General features: G+C 48.5%; 1 pseudogene; it reads left to right on the top strand.

Moving 5' to 3' along the window:
- Nucleotides 1–1492: 1492 nt before the first annotated feature.
- On the top strand, nt 1493–9159 carry LOC144371244 (protein phosphatase 1J-like; annotated as a pseudogene).
- The last annotated feature ends 1397 nt before the right edge of the window (nt 9160–10556 follow it).

Genomic DNA, 10556 nt, shown 5'->3' on the forward strand with positions numbered 1-10556 from the left:
GACTCAAGACAGGAGGAGGGAGGGAAGAACTACTGGCCCCTATGGTCAGATAGGTAACCCCGAGGAAGTTCTCCCAAACCTGAAGGCCTCCTGACGCCTAGTTCTGCGGCTTAGGGGAAGGAGGTGATGCTCGGAGGTGAAGGGCAGCGGCGGGGTGGAGGTGGCAGTGGGGTGCTGGAAGTGAGAAGTCATTGCCCGGACCTGCAAGATGTCTTGAGCTTTAAAGATTCCAGAACTGTATTGTTCAGTTGGGTAGTCGCTAGCCGCATTTTATTTAAATTTAAATCTAAACTCATTAAAATTTTACATAGCACTCAAACGCTATTTAAAGTGTCCAGTAGCCACAAGAAACCAGGTACAAGTGCATTGGGCAGAGCAGATATAGAACATTCTCACGGTTGCACAAAGTTGTTCCCTGTCCTCTTCCTACTAGGGCTTGATCAAGGGGCCCTCTACTGGAGTTACATCCCTGGTCCTTTTTATTTTGAAAGGAGGTCTTTTTTTGAAGGGGATATATATGTATGTGTATATTTATAAGTGTATATATGTATATATTTATATATATATGATTTGTTTTTAGATATACATGACAGTAGGGTATATAGATGAGAGCTGGCCTCAAACTTGTGATCGTCCTGCCTCAGTCTCTGGAATCAACAGGATTACAAACAATCACCATTAGACCCAGTGACAAAGTTCTTTTCAGAAGTCCTCTCCTAGATTGATATCTGGAAGGCAATATTTCTACCCCAGAAATGGTACCCTTAGTGACAGGCAGGAGGGCTATAATAGCCTGGTGAATGGTCCCTATGGATGATGAGTGTGAGTCTCAACTTGGGAACCAAATTCTGGGACCCAGTGTCTGCATCAGAAAAAAAATTGTTATATAATTTCCACTGTAGATTTATTTATTTAGGTACTGGAAATTGGACCTAGGGGTGCTTTACCACTGAGATACATCCCCAGTCCTTTTTAATTTTTTTTTACTTTGAGACAGGGTCTCACTAAGTTGCTTAGGGCCTTGTTAAATTGCTGGGGCTGGCCTCCAACTTGCCATTTTCCTTCCAAGCCACTGGGATTACAGGCATGCATCACTATGCCTAGCAATAGTATAATTCTTTGCAAGGTTATGTTTTGTATGTGAAAAGTACTAGGAAAATAAAGGCAAAGAGATTCTGTAAGTTTTTCTCTTCATATGAAGGATATACCTCTTACTGTAACAGGGCTCTGGGGTTGGGGTAATGTGGAGGGAAAAGGCAAGGAGGAAGAAATGGTAAGCAAACTATCCCTGAAACACCAAATAATAAAAATAATAGGCCCTGAACCCCTGCATGTGGACTGTGAAAAAGGGGCCTGCCTTGAGGCTCTCTAGTTCCCCCTTATGGCTAGACATTATCAGTTTGAACTAAGGAAAACATCCTACAGATTTGCTTTATCCCATCCTGCTAACTTTCTCTTCTCACTTTCTGCCACCTTGGGATGGGTAAGGGCGATGACTGCATTACCGGATCTGGGACAGTCTGAGGATGGAGGAGGTGTGATCGTGTCAGGAATGGGTGGGTGGCTCAGGGAGATGAAAATCTTAGGGTCTGGGTAGGCTGGAGTGCTGTGCAACAACCCACAGATGCTGCCAACTTCCCTGGGGATCATCTGGTACAGAAGCAAGGGGTCTCCAGGCTCTAGCTCTGTGGCCTATTTTTGCAGCCACTCCATAGATGCTGGGAAGAGCAGGGAATAAGAAGCTTTGTGACTGTGAGAAGTGATAAGTAAACTGTCCCAGAAACATTGAATAATAAAAATAGCTAGGAGTCATATTTTTCTTCAGTCTTTGACCTGGCAGTGATGTTATGTCATTTATCAAAGAACTGATTCCCATTTTTCCTCAAACAGGAGGGGAACACCCATAACAAGCAGCAGTGTATTCTTTGTCCCTGTCTTTGCTGCTCTGTGGGGTCTGATGTTTTCTTCCTCTTGTGACTTCATTTGATCTGGCTTTCTGCCCAAATCTTGGGCATAATTACAGCAAATATATACACCTGAGTGACTATTGTAAGCTAGGAAAGCCACCCCTTCTGGGAGCACAGTTTAGCCTGGGGGACAGAGTATGCTATTTTCAGGAAGCATTCAGTGGACAGAGCTCAGAGGTAGGGTCCCTATAATGAACTTGATTCCAGTGTCCCGTGATGGCTAGCCCAACTTGCATTAGGGCACAGAGAACTTGACCTCATTTGAACTGTATTTTGGGTGGGTGTACCTGGGACCTAAAATGATCTATTCCCTGATACCGTGTTTAGAAATAGAGCCCTTCCCAGGTCAGGTCAGTACCACCTTCCTCCAGGAGGCAGAAAGCAGAAAGAATAAGCATCCCACCTGGTACTTGGTCTAGTTTCAGTCCTGGAGCAAGTGGGCTTTTAATCCGCCCAGGCAGGAGTTTAACCTGGCCTCTGTCTCCCCCTGGCGGCAGAGAACTTGCCCAGCATTCCAGGACTCCCCAACCTCTGTGTAAAGAGGAGAAAGGCAGAGGAGGAACCTCATCCCTCTAACTGCTGTCATCTTCTCCCTAACTCTCCCTCCCTGATTCAGAGAAATCAACTTGATTCTCAAGTCAGAACCGGGTTTTGGTATCAGGAGACTGACGTGGTTATGAATCTCTCAATGGCCTATGATCTCTTCTGGCATGCCATATTAAATGACAGGTACATCCAGTCCCGTCTCATTTGTAAAATGGGAGTGATAAATTGGTGTATAGAATGTGCTTTGTAAAAGGCCTACTGCCCAGTAGGTCTTCTATAAATGGTATTTATTTATTATATTACATTGTTATCCTTATTAACTGATGAGAAGTCTAAATCTGAGTGTACAGGGAAGGTTCTGAGAAAGTAAGTGGGGTAGGAGTGGCAACTGCTCTCCCACACGTGGAAGTGGCCTTCAGAGATAACAGTACCATTAAGAGCCCAGGAATTTACCCTGGCTCTCTGATCCAAGGTGATGAGCTGTGACCTGCATGTTTACCATTGCCTTCACTCTGCACCAGCTCGCTGCTCTTGCTCTCACTCCAGTAGCTCCAGAGGTGTTGTCACACCAGCTGTTTCACACCCAGTGGCCCTGAAGCGGCTGTTTGGATCTGAGGTCATAAGCTTCGTTGCAGCCTGACCACCCCCAACCAGGAGCCGGGAGACCGCCTCCCCCACCCTCCTCACAATAGGGAAGGTCTATTTGATGTCTCTCCTACAGCACCACTGAAGTAAAATTTCCTTCTCTCAGACCTTTCTCACAACAAACCCATCTCCCTCTGAGAAATTGCGGCTGGATGAAGACAGAATGAGGTGGAGAAGAGATTGGGAGCCAGTGGGGCGTTTCCCAGGGTGGCCTAGAGCTAGGGGAAGTTCTGCCCCTCACAGTCCCAACCAAGCAGGGAGCCAATGGCCTCAAAGGACCAACAGGGGTAAGCACCGCCCACGCTGAGCCCTAGGGTCAGGGGCTGAGAGAGGCGGGGCCACAGCCGAGGGCGGGGCCAAAAAGCAGCAGACTAAAACTGGTGCACTCTCCGGTGGCTCACCTGGTGAGCTCTGGGGGTGCTTCACCTCCGCGCACCAAATCCCCAGACCTGCCCAGCATGACCTCCGCGCCACTGGCCGCAGCTACAGAAACGCCCAAGAGCCCTTTAGGGAGGCCAGGAAGCGAGAGCTGGGCGTCAGCAAAGACAGCAGAGGCTCCATAGAGCTTCTCCAGACCAACATTTCTGCAGCTGAGTCCCGGAGGGCTGCAACGCGCCAATGACCACGCGGGCTGGGCTGTGCAAAGCCCTCCGGACAGGGGCCGCCGCCTGCCCTGGAGCACTGGCTACACTGAGTGAACGCCCTCCCAGGGCATCCAAACCTGGATGGGACTACCACTTCTCCCCAACTCTGCATCCTCGCTCCAGGGATGCGCCCCCCCCCGTGCGGCGCTCAGAGTTATGAACCCCCATTTCCCGGGACCTTTGCTATCCTCTGGGCTTCGGGCACCACCCGCTCCGGGCCCTCTCTTCAATCGGGTGCAGCCTGAGTCACCTTCCTCAGGACTTTGTAACTCGTTGATAACCCTCACTCTCTCCCCTCAAAACCCAGTTTTTTACCAGAGCTGAGGGGGTGGGGGGGCTCTGCCAAGGATGAGTTGGCCAGGTCCTAATCATGGCTCTGCAGGTTAAAGGCTAAGGGACTTCGGGGTGAGGGCGGTTGTTCAAAAAGGAGCGGAGTTCCTTCTAACCAGGGGATAGGGGTTGGAAAGACTATCAGCAGCTTCCAGCCCTAGAGCCCCAGTTCCCTGTCCCTCTTACGTTCCTCTCCCCCTCCACACCCAGAAATAGCCCAACACCAGAAGGCCGCAGGCCTCCCAGAGTGGGGGAGGGGGCAGTCTACTGCAGTGGGAGGGTACCCTTTGGATTGCGTTCTTTGGGTAGACTTATTGGTGCAGCAGATAAAGGAAATAGACCCCTTGATCAGGACGGCGGGCATGCTTCTAGGCTACATGGATTTTTTAATGCATCTACCAGAAAACCTAACCCTGAGGGAGATGGGGACACTGAGATCGCTGAGAAAGGTGGCTGGTGGTCTCATGTCCCCACCACTACCTCTTTTAACTTCCTACAAGGGAGAAGTTTGTGGTTAAGTGGCTCCTTCCCAGGCCAGGTTGGCCTATACTCTTACTCTACTTTCAATTTCTCTTTCAGGATCTGGGCTGAAGCACTTCCTCACTGCCAAACAGGAAGAAACTTTTGCTGGGTAGTTTTAGGGTGAGGGTGGGTGTGCCCATGAGTTGTGGAACGCTGGGGACAAAGTACTGGGAGAACTGATTGAGGTTGGAGGTGGAATGTAGGGTCTTGGCGAGCAGAGAAGTAAAGCTTCTTACCCTCATCTTGCCTTCTCCAGCAGAACCCCTGAGGGAGCCTCTTTTTCCAAGTAAGGGGGGATCTGAGGCAGGCAGGTGCTACTGTCTACCTTTCTATGAAGTAGGGCCTGCCACCAAGACAGTATTCCTCGTCAGCTCTCCCTGCTCCTTTTCTCTCTGGTCTGGATACCAAGTGGCTGTGACCTTTCTCAGCTTGGCCAGCCCACAGGGGAAGATGTGTATATGTCTATGGTGGGGGTTATTCCAGGACCTGGTCTGGTGTCCAACCTGATGTGGTCACTCTGGCCTGGCAGTGTCATCAACACTGATAAGAGCCATCACAATGAGGACCAGGCTTGCTGTGAAGTGGTGTATGTGGAAGGATGGAGGGGTGTTACAGGGGCCCCTAGGGAGCCTAGCCAAAGCCCAGTAAGACCTCACCCCTTCTCTTAGCCTCCAGAGACACAGACACTCATCCTGAGGGATATCAGGCATCTGGTTTTATTTCTGAAACTGGGAAAAACTGCCTCCTAACTCACTAGCTTTCTGTGTTTGCCACAGAACCCTTACGTGGCATTGATTCCTGCCATGTCAGATGAATGTTTACTTTTCTACTTCAAATGTAGATGTTCATGTATTATGGATAATTTAATTAATTACTGTTACTGATTTTTGCATCTTTTAACTTCAGAATTTGGCTTTTTTGAGGGTCTCCTTTCTTTTGACACATAGTGTGCCCTGGGTGAATAAGTGAATAAATCTAATTTGCCTGTAATGTCAACCTCTCTAATATTTATTGGATGCCTACAGTCTTGTTCTTTTCCCTATACTATACTATATACACACATACACACACACACACACACACATACTCACACATACACACACACACTCACACATACACACACACACACACACACACAGATTTACTCACCTTCAACTTTTCCCCCACCAGGGACTCTGCTTCTATTATTGGGGCCTGTTTGATGGAAATGCCAGTGGTGGAGCTGCCGAAATGGCCTCATGGCTCCTGCATTGCCACATCCGGGAGCAACTAAAGGACCTAGTAGAAACACTTCAAGACTACTCACCACCTCCCCTCTGCCTCCCATGCACCTCAGGGACCCCAGGTTCCTCTGATTCTACTCACTTGATTGGTCCTCAGTCCTGCTGGTCTTCACAGAAGGAAGTGACTCATGAAAGCCTGGTATTAGGGGCCATTGAGAATGCCTTCCAGCTCATGGTGAGTGGGTGGCCTGGGACAAAGGCTGGCTAGGCAGACACTCTGGCCAACTCTGTGTGAGAGTCAGGTGGCCTCAGGGACTGACGCTGAGAACCCACAACACTATTGAGAGCCAGAGCAGAGTTTGGTTCTGAGGGGAGGAAGAAGGGATAGTTACCCCCATGTGTTTCACTATTTTTCCAGTTGTGGTTTGGCTGTGCCAGATGATTTCTGAAGATGGGAGTGGGGAGGGTGACTCGGTGTCTGCAAACTCTTCTTTTACTCTCCTCCCTCTTGACCCTTCCTCACTTGGCAGGATAAGCAGATGGCTTGGGAGCAGGAGTGTCATGGCCAACAAGTAGAGGGGGGCTGCTGTGCACTGGTTGTGGTGTACCTGCTAGGCAAGGTGTATGTGGTCAATGCAGGTGACAGCAGGTATGAAGGAGAAGGGCTTTAAAAGTGGCTACAAGGAGCCATACTCTCTAGGATGGGGGGATAGAAGAGTGAGGTGGTGGGGTTCAAAATCAAATATTGGACTTGGCATGATGGCACATGCCTGTAATCCCAGAAACTCAGGAGGCTGAGGCAGGAGGATCACAAGCTCAAGATCAATCTCAGAACTTTAGTGAGACCCTATAATAAATTGGGTCTCAAAATAAAATCAAAATGGCTGGGGATATAGCTCAGTGGTAAAGCTGCCCTGGGTTCAATCCCCTGTACTGTAAAAAAAATAAAATATTTAAAGAAACCCTAAAGATTGAAGGAGCTTGGAGGACCATAGATATAAAGAAAGGCCTTATATATCCACAAGGAGAGGAAAGATAGAGTCCTGGGTAAGGAATCCTAAGCAGAAGGCCTGGTCCCTCTGGAATTATCCATGAAGGGGGCTGAGGAAAGCCAGGCATTTTCTGTCTCTGGGCAGGGCCATCATTGTCCGGAATGGTGAAATCATTCCAATGTTCGGGAGTTTACCTCGGAGACTGAGCGCCAGGATCTTCAGCTGCTTGTAAGTAGAAACCAAACTTCCTACCCACATCATTTACTGGTTCTTTTGCCTCTCTGCACTCTTGTCCCTGAGAACATCCCCCCAACCCTACCCTCTCTCTGTCTCTCTCTCTCTCTCTTTCTCTCTCTCACACATACACACACCACCACCACCACCACCACCACCAAACACAGAACACTCCCTACTGGCAGCTTCTTGGGAAGGTGGCTGTGTGGGCTCTTGAGTGCAGGGCTGAGCCCAGGAGATAATGCTACAGGAAGGAGTCTGAGATGGTTTGCAGCACCCACCATGGCCCCAGCTGAGGAAGGAAGTAAAATCAGAGGTGGGGGGAGGGAACAGAAAAGGCCCCTGGGCTCTGGAACTGGACTGCCATGATACTGAATCCTGGTTTGTTGTTCTCTGCTAATTATGTGACCTTTGACAATTCCTTAACCACTCTGTGCAGTAATAGTTCCTGCCCCATGGGTTGTTTTGAAGAGTAACTTAGTTAATGTGTGTATCAGAATAGTGTGTAGCATGTGGACCTTTACTTAAAGGTCTGCTATAATAAATATCATCACAGGTGGCACACCTGTGATTCCTGCAACTCAGGAGCCCGAGGCAGGAAGAGCATAAGTTCAATGACAGCCTCAAAAAATTAGCAAGACCCTGTCTCAGAATAAAAATTAAAAAAGACTGGGGATGTAGCTCAGTGGTAAAGCACCCCTCAGTTTAATCCCCATTAGTGCAAAAGAAGAAAAAAATTAACATTATCTATATATTGTACTAGGGTATGTTTTGAGTGTAACACCCCCTGGCCCTTTGCTCTGTCTGGCCATTCTCAACCCCAGGGCTTCCTGAAACCAGAGCTGCTGGGTGGTGAATTCACCCACCTTGAGTTCCCCTGCAGAGCTCAGCCCAAGGAGCTGGGGAAAAGGATGCTCTATGGGGACCAGAACATGACTGGCTGGTAACACTTCCCTCAGAGCTGGGTCGTTCCCATGGCAACCCAACCAGTCCCTCACCAGTTGCAAGGTGGAAGCTGAAGGCTGGGCCAGGCTGGGAGTTGGGGGATGGGGCCCTTCTAAGGCGTTTGTGTGTGGGTGTCCAGCTCCTAGAATAGAGGAGTCTTTGATGCCTAGGTGATGCCTCTACTCCCCCACTCCCCAGAGCCTACAAAAAGATCCAGTTGGAGGACCTTGGGTTTCCTCTGGTTTGTGGGGAGGGCAAAAAGGTAAAATCCACAGTAGAGGTGGGAGAGGGCAGGAGGACCCACCACAATTTGTCTAGGGAGGTGGAGGTTCTACCTGAGGGTAGGTGTGGGATGGCTGTGTGGTTTCAGAGAGCCTGGCAGAGGACTAAATAGCTGTCCCCCTCCATGTTTCCCTCAGGCCCGAGTGATGGCCACTATTGGGTTAACCCGGGGATTGGGAGACCACAATCTTAATGTCTGCAGATCCACCCTGCCCATCAAGCCTTTCCTCTCCTGCTTCCCTGAGGTGAACTGTATGGGGGCCTCCTTAACTATACCTTCCCTCCTCTGTGGGTCTCAAGCTGGCTTTTATCCATGGTCCTTTTATCCCCAAGCTTCCTGTCCAGCAAACCCCACACCTCAATCCTTCCTATACTCTTTCCCCACCAGGTTCAAGTATATGACCTGACACAGTATGAGCACTTCTCAGATGATGTGCTAGTCCTGGGAACAGATGGCCTATGGGATGTCACCAATGATTGTGAGGGGGTAGCTGCCACTGTGGACAGGGTGCTGTCGGCCTAAGAACCCAATGACCCCAGCAGGTAGGGGTTGCATGACATGATGGTAAGGGGATGGCACTGGCAAAGGAAAGGGCAAAGGGAAGCAATGCTTGGGGACCCCATGTGGGCTTCTGTGTCTATATTACCATATACATGAATCTGCACATGTGCTCCTGGCAGGTATACAGCTCTGTCCCTAGCTCTGGTCCTGGGGACACGGGGCACCCCCCAGGACCATGGCTGGCATCTCCCTAACAACAAGCTGGGTTCCGTGGATGACATCTCAGTCTTTGTCATCCCTCTAGGAGGGCCGGGCAGTTATTCCTGAGGGGATAAGCCTATCCCTCCCACCACCACCCAGCCTCTCCATGCTTACCCCTCTCTCAGCCCAAATTCTGCAGTTGTCTCCCTTTAGTGGCAGTTTAACCCAAAAAGGGATATCCACTAGACCCAGAATTACAGCTCTTGGCAAATAAACCCGATGGATAAAGGTGTGTGTCTTTATTTGCTTTGATTAGAACCTAAAAGTTAAGGAAAAGTTCTGTGCTGTGGTGGAAAGGACATCAGGACAGCCCCCCCAAAATGAATTTTTTTCCAGGTTCTTCTTTCTGCCCTCTCCTCTCCTCAATCCACTCACTTGCCCTAAGTGTTCTCAGACACTTCTGTATCTTCATTCATCTGCTAATGTTTCTTCCAAATTGGGCTCTCTTCCCAAATCTTTCCTGAGCTTTAGATTCATACATACCAATCATCTCCCAAACATTTCCTTGAAAGCCCACTGACACTTCACCTCAACACACCTCAATCCACTATTTTACCCACAACATGTTACTTCTCCTACTTCATCTTCTCAAAGGGCATCAGCTTGGCTGCTCAAATTAGAAATCTTGGAGTTGGTAACCCTCTAATTTCCTCTTCATCATGCTAATCATCACTAAGTACCATCATGTGCTATATGATGACAATGAGCTGCATTTATGATGGTATACACCATATAGCCTTGGTGTGTAGTAGGCTATGCCTTCTCAGTTTGTGTAAATACACTCTATGATGTTTACCCAACAATAAAATTGCCTAATGATGCATTTCTTATATCCCTATCATTAAATGATGCATGACTGTATTGTTGAATATATACATTTATGTATCCGTGTGTGTGTACCTTTTCCCACATATCTTCACTCCCACTGTCACCTCCTTATTTTTTTTATTATATTAGTTTCCTAACTCTAGCAGCTCCTTGCTGTTCCTGAGCAAAATTCACAGTCAACTCCTGGACATGGCATATAAGGACCTTCATGGTCTATCTCTGTTTCCTTCTCCAGCCTCATCTTCCATCACTATCACTGTCTTCTGGGGAGTTCCCATGACTCTGTAGGCCTGCAGTAGCTTCAATTTGTTATTTAAAATATAGACATCAACCTAATTTGAATACTTCATTTGTTCTTCAGGGCTGGGCATCCCACAGCTAATGCATTCTCTCCACCCCCCAACAGCAAATGCCTCCTGTATGGCCGCCTGCAAGAGTTGTCCATAGGGAATGGCAATCAAGAGCAAGGTCTCTGGAGTCCATTGGTTTGAATTCTAGGACCAGACCCAACATCAACTCTGTAATCTCTCTGAGCCCCCATTTGTTTTCTCAGTAAAATGGAGATAACACTACTAGGCATCAGGTTATTGTGAGGTCTGAAATAGTTAATGTGTATAGAGTCAGGTTCCCTAAGC

This window comes from Ictidomys tridecemlineatus, chromosome 16, assembly GCF_052094955.1.
Source record: "Ictidomys tridecemlineatus isolate mIctTri1 chromosome 16, mIctTri1.hap1, whole genome shotgun sequence".
Lineage (NCBI taxonomy): Eukaryota > Metazoa > Chordata > Mammalia > Rodentia > Sciuridae > Ictidomys > Ictidomys tridecemlineatus.